At 41.8% G+C, this 13,255-nt stretch overlaps 1 protein-coding gene across 1 annotated transcript in view; it reads left to right on the top strand.

Moving 5' to 3' along the window:
• Positions 1-13,255, top strand: part of LOC135499494 (uncharacterized) — a 145,434-nt gene that overhangs the window by 55,498 nt on the left and 76,681 nt on the right. The gene's annotated exons all lie outside the window — the stretch shown is intronic.

Here is a 13,255-nt window from a genome sequence, read left to right as displayed (position 1 = left end):
TCATAACACTGTGAAGTGTATTTGTGTCAAGCAGATGCGTAATAAAGATATAGATGTCAACAATGAATGGCGCAGTCACGGGTGTTCAGTGTTGCCGTGATCCGTGATCAGGTGACAGCACGACTGATCTCGGCGCCATTTCGCCTCACTTCAAACAGGATTTTTGTATTTATGCAGGTTTTTCGCATCGATCTATTATCTCAGGCATGTGACCTTCCTCGGCGTCGCTCAGGCAATGAAAAACCCCTTTTTGATTTGTTTTTAGTTTTATGAATGGATCGTCTTCTGGCAAAATTTGAGGGAAAAAAGCCGTTTCGCGATCCCTCGTCCACCATTTAGAAGAACGAGCAATGATATTGCGCGCTTGCTATCCAACCTTAGATACGCCCCTGGTCATCCATTTTTCTCATTGTTGAGAGGTGACTGGTGAGCCAACTGTGGCAGAGTCGGTAGGTCGAGTGACACTTGGCACCATTGACTACGTTTGGAGAATGGACGCACTCCAACAATACATGTACTTGCAGAAGACAACCAAATGTTGACTCTACGTCATTCATACTGTCAAACCAGTTGCAACAGGTTGAGATTATCCTTCGCCTCGTTCCATTCTATACATGTAAATAGTGTCGCCACTATTTAGTCTATTTTCGCGTGTCCCTTTCACATAGGCCTATTGTACGTAATTCAATCCTTCAGTGCAGGTGCTCTTCAATCGGCTATAGCGTCTTCACAGTACCTGGCTGCCACAAGGGTGCAAAGCCGGGCTGCGAAGAATTAACTTCGCTGGTCTTGCCCTTCAACACAAGGTACTGCTGATGATGTGATCGGAGAAATGGGCAGAACTCTGCTAAATGTAAGTGTCACAGTCTATTACACAATAAAACTTCCTTCAAATCTTTCATCAGAGACTCGATGAAGTTATGACACAGGAGTAACACAGTGGCGTCCTTGCATTGGTGTACCTCGGCACTGTGGTGACTAAAGTGATGAATATTATTGCTTAGCAACTGCAATACTCTTGTACTTCTTTCTGAAAATGATATTCCTAAATTTTTTAATTATATGTACAAAGTAGGTCTACAGGTCTGGTAGTAATTTAGGCCTCATACTCTATGTACATATTTTAGCTAATGTACATTACATACACATTGCACACAAAACTGAGTACGATCTAATCTTATAGTGTTATCTAGATTTTTGACCTGGCATGCGCTCTTGCCGAGGTCGTCACTTCAGCTACTATGAGTGCCTTAAGACACAACTAACAGCCCATGTTTGTTGTTCAGTGATATCAACCAGGCTGTTTGAGAGTTTTAGACGATCGGATCTGTTTCACACATCGGAAATTGAACAGATGCACCTTGGCATCTGAACAGCATAAAATCGATTATGCGCCATCCTCATTTTGCGTTTTATTCTAAATTTCAAAAATATATGCATTGACGATAAACCCAATAAATCTAGGGTATGAATTCCAATGAAACGAAATATCAGCTTTCATGTATGCAGGTGCTCGTTGAACATAAAGTGAATCACACTTAGTACATCAGTTCTGTATCAAAAACTCACCAGAACAAGTGTGTTCTGCCTGGAGAATAAGCACCACATTTCCCGACGGTATGCCTCGGTTCGGCTCGATTCGAGGTAGGATTACCTGAGGTGTTCTGATAACACCAGCAGGGAGTGCAAGTTTTACAGATTTGAAGCAACCTTTGTAAGCTAGTAATTAGTGAGAACTACCAATATCCATGTATGTGAGTACATCGTAATAATGACACTGAACCATGCCTGCACTCAAAAACCAAAAATGCAGATTTTGTCGTCGCTATTTCTCGCGTCTGACATCTCCAACTGCAGATATAATTCGACCACCAAAAGAAATATAGTCGAGCCATCTGAGTGTGATTTTGATGTAAAATGTTGGTATTTTCTGTCGGTTCGCTAGATGACCTCGGGAAGAAGGATGACATTTCCAGGAAATCTAGAATAATGAGCCGAACCGAGGCATGCCCTCGGGAAATGTGGTGCTGGTTCTCCACGTTTATGCTGGTAGCGAAGTTGTAGCGAGGGGAGTGGTTTTTAAACGACGTCTGTTTTAAGTTTTACTCATGCCAGCTATCACATGGCCGAACACTTCCGCTGTTGGACTGAGATAGATTCGCGTGTATGTTATTTGCAGTAGTTCTAAGCATGCCACCGTACGCGCCTTTATTGATGCATTATAGAAACAAGCCTTTAGGCGAAGAAGGTTCAATATTCGCAGACAGGTCGACGGGAGGCTGTAGAGTAAAGTCGGGCAATCGTTCACGTGGCTGACACGTTGCAGTGTGCATATAGTTCTCTTTACTAAAACTTAACATTCCAAACTAAAACCGACTGCTACCAAGCACCTGGCTGTCATGTAGGCGAGGGAACATTCTCCTAAGCAGCGATAATATTCAAGGATATTATCTCCCAGTATTGGCTTCCATTGCACGTGTATTGCATGTACACAAATGTACGGGGCAAGAATGCTCGAACAAAATGCCGTAAATATGGCGATTTACTAAAGATCTTCGAGTCTGCCGTAATGAAACTTTGTTTGATATTACTAAAGTAAATATTCATTTCGATTTCGATTTCGAGCCGATTAAAACTTTTTAAGGGCCAATTTCACCTGGTTTCAAATCATCGCCTGCGTGAAAACAAACCTGATCACACAGCAATTTTCTATACGCTACCGAATTAGTGGGCATAAACCCCGTCAAAATGTTTTAGGAGCACTTTTTTCGGACAAAGACTTGAAATGCAACATGACGAGGTTTTTTAGAATTGTTGGAATAAAAAAGCTACATAAAGTCTTGCAGTTCCGTGGATGAGGGAATTCACCACATTCAAGATTGCAACTCAGATTGTAGTTTAACTCTACTCCTCATAGGTATTGTTAGATACAAAATACAACTATCTAAGCGCTTTTGGTCTTAAAGTAGGTCAGTAGGTCACGAAAGTGGGTAAGCACTAACTTTCTTATCATACGGTAAAGTTTGATACCAAAGAAGACTACGTTAGCTCTAATGGCATTTAAAACGGTTAGTGAGTCACGAAAAAGGGTCAATTCTAACCGGATTGGTTGAATACCTGGCGCTGGCAGTGGGACTGACACTGGCCGAAGGATGCATTCCAAAGTGGTTTGCAGTCCACTGAAATTCAAGTGCATGAAATCCGACTGCTTCTTGTTGGTGTGGATCCCTGAGCACTTGACTGGGGCAGTTTAGCTATTACCATATACTAGGCCTGGCTCATCTACTCCTGATCTGTGTGGCTTCAAACACTGGTTCTACGACAATTGCCCCCGGTCAATTGCCCTCCCCCCAAACTATTCTTCCAATAAAATTGCCCCCCCCCCCCCCAGTAAAATAGTCCCTGGATAACCCCCTGTCCACAGGCAGATAAAAATGGAACCATTTTCTTTTTTCATCAATATAGGATGAAATGCACAAGAAATGCTTCGTCCACTTGGGCTTTTGAATATCAATGTATTCTCAATCGGGAAGGGATTCCTCAAAATCAATAAGGGGCCCATTATTCATTCCCAACAGGCTGATGTTTACAACATCATGGCCAAATAGGACAGATACTTTAGGAAGCGATAGATAGTAAGGGAGATCTCAGAGCCATTGGAAGAAAAACGTTATTTTATTTTCAACAAGAACAATAATACCTGTATTAATTGACACCAACATAACATTTTAATACAAAAAATAGAATATTCCAAATGAAAAAAAAAACTATTACAATCAAATTCATCCAAACTATTAGAATGATACAAATATGTGCGTTTCAAGCTGATCCGATTTCACTGGAGGCAATTTACGTGGAGTAATTTCCTTACAACAGCAGAGTAAAGTGACCCTTTTATCTTCAAGGTACTATCTAGAAGTTTAACCTGACGAAATAGACTTGATGACTGCAGCCGCAACTTCTTTTTCAGCATACCGGCCTCGATCTGGTGATTCAAACTTGAGAAAGACAGTTTGTCCTTCTACCAAGGCTTGGCGATCTGACCCTGTATTTCGAACTTGCGTTTTAACAGTTTATGCAGGGCTTTGGAATCTGACTCTGAATCTTGAAGCACCGAACTAGAGCTCTTCCGCTATGCAGCATCAAGCTCCTTAAATTGCTGTTATAGTAAAAGCGCATTTTCATATGCAGCGGTCTTTCTCTTGGCCTGTACCAACTGCATCTGCTTTTATCAGTGCCCGAAGTTTCTCTTTCTCTGCTTCCAACTCCTCACCCTCAGCACCTCTGCTGCCAGTCCTATTTCTACGACCACTTCCTCATTCCAAACCGCTTCGCTTTGAGTGGATATGTTGGCATCTAATGTCACTGCACTACACAGCGCCAACTGTGCAGAATGCACTGAAAACATACACAGGACACAGTATGTACACTCAGTAGCCAGCATACCCTAATAATTAATTGACCCTTTGAGGGCGAAGATTAACAAATATCGTGTTTTTTTCTTATTTGTTGTATCACCTGTCATCTGTGAAAGTAGCAGTGCTCTCCGCAAAGCCTTACGGAGGAGTTGTCTCGAAATTTGATAATTACCTAAAATAAAATAGCTCAATATCTCTTGAATGAAGCAAATAGCAATATATTGCCTCGAATAAAAAATGTTGTCAACCATCTGATGTACCTTCTTTGAAAATTGTCTGACGATAGCATTAACAATAAGCGAACTTCGAGCTAACGAGGTAAAAAAATAACGGTTTGATTTTTTCAGTTATATAATAATTTGCATGCAAATTAAAATTAGTTACTTAACTGAAACAATCAAACCCCCGTCCGCAACTTAAACGTTATCACATATCGTCCCTGAAACTTTTAGTGCTCTCCGCCAAGCGGTTACAGAGCAGCTTTTTCCGGAAACGGTTTTTTTCTCAAACATTGGCCAAATTCAGCTATATAACAATAGATTTCATGCAAATTACGTAAATAATGATAAAAAAAACAATGCCATTTTCGTCATATCCCCCAACTTATAATTATGTGTGTCAAATTTCATTGAAAATCTCCAACCGTTTGGGCTCCAGAGGTGAAATTGATGAGAAGAAGAAGAGGAAGAAGAAGTGTATCTTTAGTGGTCAGGAGTAAAATCTAGTCTTCCCCAAGCTTGTTGGGGTCAGACTGTTCTCCAAATTTCCCATGATCATGATGATCATGGCCAATATGGAAGTTTATCGACAAAAACATGTTTTCAATCAATACTGAACACGAGGTTGTGCCGCGATCGAATTGTTTCATTAAATGAGGAGGCGAATATTCGGATAGAATAGACAATGCGGTGAACTTCTTGGCACTAGCACATTTGTTTGTAAGAAGGTCGGTAAATGCAACTTGTTGAAGCATTATCGGATATTGGTAAGCCGTGTGCGTCTTCAGAATTAAGTGCTACGTGAGATTTACGTTTGATACCGATATAATAAATTGAGTCGACCACCATATTGATTTGCGATAACAAATCAACTTTATCTGAGTGTTCTTTGCGGCATTTCAAAGCATCCAAAAAGGTATGCATATTAAGTTTGAGTATAGAAAGCCATAGTTTATCTTGACTCCACAAAAGGATACACTTGTCAGATGGCATTGAACGATGTAACCTTCTGTGAGGAGGACACATTTAAATAAAAATAATGCTTTTTGTGTTCAGTTTAGAAAGTATAGATCAGATAAGAATTAAATACTCAAATAACTTTATAAATATGTATTTTTTAATTGCACGATGCTCAATTACAATTGACCCCTAGATATTTGCAAGAATTGCTCTAAGGCAAGACCAGTGAAAACAAATGATACCTCTCTTATCTTCATGCTCACTATAATAACTGAATTTTTTTGAGGAAATGCTGTGCAAATCGATATTCTGATCAGATAAATCTGCACTCATCCTGTCTTTATTGGCAATATCAACACATTTTGTTTGCGGGTGAATATTTGTACGGGGTTGTAATTGAATAATTCATGCATGAGTAATCCGATAAGTTGAATGAATTAGAGCTACTTTAATTCATTAACTGCCCTCATTGAAAAGCCCTTGAACTGAGCATGAATAATACGACCAGTCATTTCATTCTGTGCACATTGTAATACTGTTACCCAGTTTAGCATAGCGCTAATCGCCAATCATAGATCATTTACGATTAAAACATGTCTGTGCGCTGAAACACGAGCCTGAAGTCAAGGTTTGGAAGCTGTCTGCCCAACAGCACTCTAGATAGAACGAGATAACATAGAATGCCGGGTAAAGTTAAGTTCTTGAGCCGAGTTAAATTCACTGTTCTTTAATTCAATATAAGGAATTGATACCTCACTGGAGGTATTGGTTGTCTCACCAAACACCGCGAGAGTGGAGCTAAAAATGTAGATTAAAACCGAGGCAGCCAAAATATATATATTATATATAACGAGTCTTGTATAGCGCAGTATCCGATCCATTAGGATCGCTCAAAGCGTTGCATCACTGCTCATGAAGGCTTCAGAAAAGAGGAAATGTTTCAAGGAACGTTTGAAAGGAACAATGTCTTGGATGTTTCTGATAGTTGCTGGAAGTTTATTCCACATTTTTGGTGCACCAATAGAAAAAGCTCTAGTTCCTATTGATTGCACCTTTGCTCTGGGAGGTTGAAGGAGAGTTTCAGCTGAGGAGCGAAGGGGACGGTTAGGTGTGTAGATTGATATAAGCTCGGAGAGATAGGATGGGGCCAGACCATGGAGACATTTGAAAGTAAGGAGGAGGACCTTGTAAGCGATACGCTGTTCAACAGGGAGCCAATGTAGAGACTTGAGGACTGGGGTAATATGTGACCTCTTTCGAGACTTGGTAATAAGACGAGCCGCGTTGTTTTGCACTAACTGCAGTGGACGGACAGTAGATTTAGGCAAGCCAAGAAGAAGGGAATTGCAGAAGTCAAGTCTAGAAGTGATGAGGGCTAGAATATAGAGCCTGGTGGTGTTGACCGATAGATATCTGCGGATCTTTCCACGATTGCGGATATGAAAGTATGAGGCCCTAACACAAGCACTGATGTGCTGTTTGAAAGTGAATTCACTGTCAAAAACTACACCAAGGTTTCTCGCTGAAAGAGAAGCATACACATCAGCGTCAATGATGCGGACTGATTGCAGCCTAAGCAAGTCGATGTGCTTCTTGGGACCAATGAACAATAGATCTGTCTTTTCACCATTACACTTGAGAAAGTTTCTTACCAACCATTTGTTGAGGTCGAAAACACCGGTAGACATCAAGTCACATGTGGGGCCGAGCTCAGGCAGTGTGAAAACCAGGTATAACTGACTGTCATCGGCATAAAAGTGGTAAGAAATGCTATGTGCCATGATGATAGCACCGATAGGTGTAGTATAGATGGAAAATAACAGGGGACCAAGTATGGAACCCTGAGGTACCCCACACTTGATCATACTTGGCTTTGAAAGTTTACCCTCAACGCACACCTCCTGACACCTGCCACTAAGATAGGACGTGAACCAAAATGTTAGCTCCACACAAGCGGTTTTGGTGAGACAATCAATACTGACGGTGAGGTATCTATTTCTATTCTAAAACATTTCAAGTTAGCTACCGAAGAAAGTGGTTTTAATTATGCGTTTTCACTGCTTCCGTACTTTTGCACCAATCCAAGCGATTGTGGTTGGATAACTATAACCGCTGAATTCAAAACGAAGCTTCGTTGGCGCATAGTGCATTTGCACTGTAACTGCGGCTCATTATAAATCAAGATGTTTCAGAATGTTCCACCCTCGGTGTAGCCTTTGGTAAAATGATGTCAAATCCGATTCTAATGTGAACATTTACTTTGAACTAGAGGGGTGTATTCGACTCCCCGTTCTCGAACCAAGAACAGTGTTCTCGAACGAGTCGAACACACGAAAACGTGTTCGGGAGTCGTTTTCCGTTCAAAAATCCCACGTACGTACTATGCTATGTTTCTCGATGAAATTACTGCATATTCGATTAGTTACGATACCCAAATGTGGGCATGCATACATCACCACCCCGGCTTTTCAGACCTCCAAACTGACGGGCAATTCCCATTCTGACGAGCTGCCGATGCCAGAGTTTATATGCACCCAGCGATGATTTTTCAATAGAGCACCAGAAAATCCCTTTTTACATGTACGTAAAGTAATCGCCTGACCACGAAAAATTAATGCCTCCTTTCGGATGTCCGAATATTAACCAAGATATTGACATCTTACACATAGCATTTGATTCAGTAATAAGGTAAATTTCGGCAAAAAGCATGCTCGCATTCAAAGATGGATAAGACTGCTTTGTTTACTTTTTAATCGGCACAATCCACGATCATTTGGATGACTCTAATTTAGCATGCATTCCAAATCTTCCCTAGATCCGAATACAAGCATTCAAATTACAAGATAAAATGGTTTTTTGCAGTTCAAGATGATTTTATGAGCCTGCATAGAACATTTTCCATGGGGTGTATATAAATCATTGCTCTGGCAGATCGTCGGTATGGCAGTTGCCCGTCCAAAGGCAGATCTGATTAACCGGAGTGATCACCGTCAAGTTGATAGTTGATTGAGTCATCCTGGAAGAGAGGCTTCATGGAGTGCTACAAATGTTTCCCTTTGTTATCGCATTGCTTCAACCCATAAAATAACTGTTCCAAAGGGTTAACAATATTTTTTACCATTTTTGCCTTTACTTCAGAAACTCCAGTTTGTAATAAGTAGCTACCTTTACATTAATTTAATGATAAATTGCATCTTTTCTGGTAATCAATGCCCCCCCCCCCCCCCTCTCCCCACTGCCTTCCTACCCTGTGCCAAGATGGTTAACTCAAAAGTCATTTACATAACTCAACAGTCATTTACATCTGTTTTCATGGCATCTTGCATCTTGATACGATTGACGTCCAAAATAGTCATGCATGTAAGCAGAACATTACGTATACTGTCTCCGCTCGAACCATGTGTTGTCACGACCTCCATTAGCTTATCCTTAACGATAGCCAAATCCATTATCCGTACTCGCCAGGACTTCTTGTAGTGGAATGTACACAGCTTCACAACATGTATAACTGTTGATGCAACCATCCGTGCGGCATCCATAATGTTATCCTCACTGACCTGCTTAGCACCTCTAATACTTTAGTCTCTTTGGTTTACCCCCTTCTTCTTGTGACGAAACGTATCTTTAAGGAACTTATAGATCTCCATTTTTGCAGCGGTCTTCTTTCCTCGGACTTCATCTGGCATTAGATCTAGCGCTAGCTCTTCCATTTTAACTGTAACCAAAAAGTATTTCTTAAAATTTAATACATATTATAGAATTTCTGAGTATAAAACATTTATTGAATACCGCGACATTTTGACATCAAATCATTTCCGCGCTGAAGCCAGCGGCTTTAGTTTTCACGAAGGCGTGCCATTAGGTCTGTCTCATTATAGAACGTTAGGGACAGACGGGAACCGAAGAAGTACCTAATTCAACGTACCATGCTTGTTAACTTTGATGCTATTGGTTACACGAGCATTACCACCAGGGCTGCGCTGCTGTGATGAATACATATGTAAGGTCCTTCTTCTGATTGGTGGTCACCAAAGCACATTAGGAACGCCCACCTATACATACAATAGCTTTTTGACAACGTGCGTTGGTTAACTGTCAATGAAGGGAAATCGATGTTACCGATGTTACCGAATAGGCCTTGTTATAGACAAGCGGTCAATTATTGACAAAAGCCTGGTTGGCTCGTATTAACCAAATTGAGTGTCTTTTTTATCTAAGTAGTTACTATGCAAAAGAAAGCGGTTCATTGTTGGACTGTGGCTGAGTAACAGTAACAAGTTATGACTATGATAAGGTGGGGATCCTCAGTCTTTGGGATCTCGATTGCGTGTACCGTTCCATCTATCGCCCCAACAGCATCTGGAATAGTATCCCAGTTGCCCCGCAGTTGTTCCCACTCTTCATCGGTCGGCCATGTTATACCGTCTTGAAAATAAGTCCACAAAACATCTGTCATAAAATAAAATTCCCTGCAAACAGATTGCTTGCTGATATCAAACATTGCACTCATCGCAACAATGTCCGGATATTTCTTGATCCAATAGAAAAAAAGTAGTAAACGGTTCTCCACCGACAGCAAATGATCTCGGTACCGTCCTGGCCTGTTTTCCAGAAGGGGCGTAATGTCCTCTACGAGGTGCTGGAAAGAGGCCACTGTCTCACCTGATAGATACCAAAAGTCCATCTGGTGGTTTCTTATCCTGGTAAAGACGTCGTTACCACCGTATGGACCATTTGGTTGATTGGTGAGAACTTCATCAAGTCTTGGAGGCAACGGAGGCGGACGCACTTCTAAATTATGAAATGCTGGTGTAAGCAAAACTGGTGGCGGTGGTATGGGCGGCGGAGCAGCGAACAAAAACATCCTAATTCTCTCCATGGTAAAAGTAGCGTGAGGCCAAGCGACTGCTGGCCAACACAAACCATGGCAATAAAATGTTATCAATAATCAATTCAATTTCGGACAAAGGAATGATATTTTATTGACCATTTTCAATGCGTGTCTAATCATGTCACCACAGGGATAAGGCTAGACGCATAATAAAGGAAAATTACATGAACCTTCCCATATGGGCGGTCTATTGCCATTGAATGCAATTATTTAGTGCAAAGATCATTGTTATATGGCCGGCCTCCATTCAGAACTTGGAACGCAAACGTACTCCACGTGACATGTGAAGGCCTATTAGATTAATCCTACTACGCGTCCATGGACGTTGATTTTGGTTCCCGTCCGTCCCTTACGTTCTGTTATGAGACAGACCTATTGGGCCGCCTTGCGTTGGTTTGTGTCACCCGCATGATCGAGCGCTACCAAAGAAAGGCGGAAACGAACCTGAATATTATTTCGCGATCTGAGCTGATACGTGTTTCCGTCATCTCTTATTGCGGATAATAAACATCGCTATCCTCAGGAGGTGTGCCATCTGAAGCTTGGTTAGGTATGTCTCTTCCTTCCTCAAATCGCCTCATGTTATTTAAGTGGACTACCTTAGGTCGAGGGTTCTTCCCTTCAAGAGGAATGATCTTGTAGTTTACTACAGACAGTTTGTGCTTGATCTGGCATGGCCCATTCCATGGCTGATGGAACTTAGGAGCACCAAATCAACTTCCTTAAACGAAGTATTCGTCAACTTTCGGTCATAATGGAGCCGCTGTCTCTTCAGAGCAACCTTCAACTTGTCCCTTACAATCTGGTATGGATTCGATGCGTTTGCGAAGGTCTGTAATATACGTGGTGGCTTCAGTGGTAGTAGTGTTAGAAGTTCCAATCATTAGATCCAACAGAAACGGCATCTCAGTTCCAAAGATCCTTTGTTGATTCATATCCAAGCCACTTGAGGCTATGACGAAGCAATATACACTTAGAGGGCTTCAACTTCATGATATAAGCTTGTCAGAGTCGTTCAAACACTACTAGGAGTTGTACGATGTGCTGTTCAAATGACTGTGAATGTACGATAATATCATCAAGATACACCAGGCAATACTCTAACCCACCAAGAACGATGTTCAGTAGTCTGGTGAACGTGGCTGGGGCACCAGTCAGCCCAAATGGCATGTCCAACCATTTGTATTGTTTGACCCCGGAGACAAAAGCACGATCTTCTGAGGCCACGCCCCATTTCCAATAGCCACTGCCACAGTCAATGCAACTGAACCAATACGAACCTGCTAATTTACCTAGAGTATCATCTATTCGTGGCAAAGGTTGGGCTGACTTCACCGAACATTCATTGAGTTTTCGATAGCCTACACACAGACGAAAGCTTCCATCATTCTTCTGAGCCAGTACTATCTGTGAACTCCAAGGCCAACCAGCTTCTCTGATCAACTTCTTCTCCAGGGTTGTTTCATATCAACAAAATGTTGTCTGTGTGGTGATTCTCTTCGGGGTCTTTGTTTCACAGGCTTGGCATTCCCTGTTTCTATGCTGTGTTCGACCACCGTGGTATGACGAAGGTAAATGTCACTCATCGAAAAGGTTCAGCTTCCCAAAAAAGTTGACTAAATCGTTTTGACATCCATGGCGAAATAACTTGGCGTACAAGGCTCCCCAACACAGGTGGCGGCTACAGTTCCAACTGAGTGCTCCTTTTTCCCAATGTCACTAGCCTCCACATGCCTGTTGCCCTTCTCCTTATTTTGAGGTGTTGATTCGTCACAACTCACATTTACCTCCGGAACAGGATAAAACCATCCTAATGTTTGAATGTTTCTTATCCTGATTGGTTTGCCTGTGAAGTTGGCCACACGCACAGTTTGATTGAACCAAAGTACCATCTGGTGGTAAACGAACATGAACCTCGCCTTGCTTGCAATCATGCCATGTGTCAAGTGGATTGACTTAAATCCCTTAGCAAACTTTCTCGGTACAATCATTTCAGTCTGGGCTGGTACGTTTACAGATTTCCCAAGGATCATGCGGCAAGGTTTGGGCTCCTTCATCTGGCGACGCAAGGGAATATTTTGATCACTCACGGCTTTCAAAGTGGCATTGTCATAGCGAATGGCACATTGATGTTTAGTGAAAAGGTCACTTCCAAGCAGACAAGAGTGCGATAAACTATCAACCACACCAACAGGATGGTCAAAGCTGAGGGAACTGATCTGTAAGCAAACTTCAACTACTCCCACTATCTGCAACGTTTCTCCTATAGCTGACTGGAGAGAACCATCTGTACAATTGAGGTTTTTACCCAATGAATCACAAGTTTTCCAGATGTCATGGCTGATGATTGTCACGCAGCCCCTGTATCTAAAAGCTTTATTATGTATCCCATCCACCTTCCCACTCAGAAAAAAGACTGCTGTCTGTCAATTGAACATTCCCAATTGAAACTGGCTGCTTTGATGTTTAAACAAACTCTTTCGAATTAGGGTTGAGCTTTGGTTCTAATACAGGCTTGCTATTCACAACTTCTTAGTGAAAAACGTGGAACTTCTACTGCTGGTTGGGGATTGTGCTGCCCCTCGCCAATCCCTCCTTCGCGTTTCCCACCTTAGGACAATTTTGGGCAATGTGACCCTTCTGATGGCATTAATAACATTTTACAACTGGGTAATTACGAGCCAGGTGAGCAGGGTCACCGCATTGCTTACAGTTATCTCCACCACCACCACCTCCAGGTGGCTGTTGGTTACCCCGTTCCAAGGTCT

This window comes from Lineus longissimus, chromosome 15, assembly GCF_910592395.1.
Source record: "Lineus longissimus chromosome 15, tnLinLong1.2, whole genome shotgun sequence".
Lineage (NCBI taxonomy): Eukaryota > Metazoa > Nemertea > Pilidiophora > Heteronemertea > Lineidae > Lineus > Lineus longissimus.
Note: the sequence above shows the minus strand (reverse complement) of the source record. Positions and strands in the feature narration are given on the sequence as shown.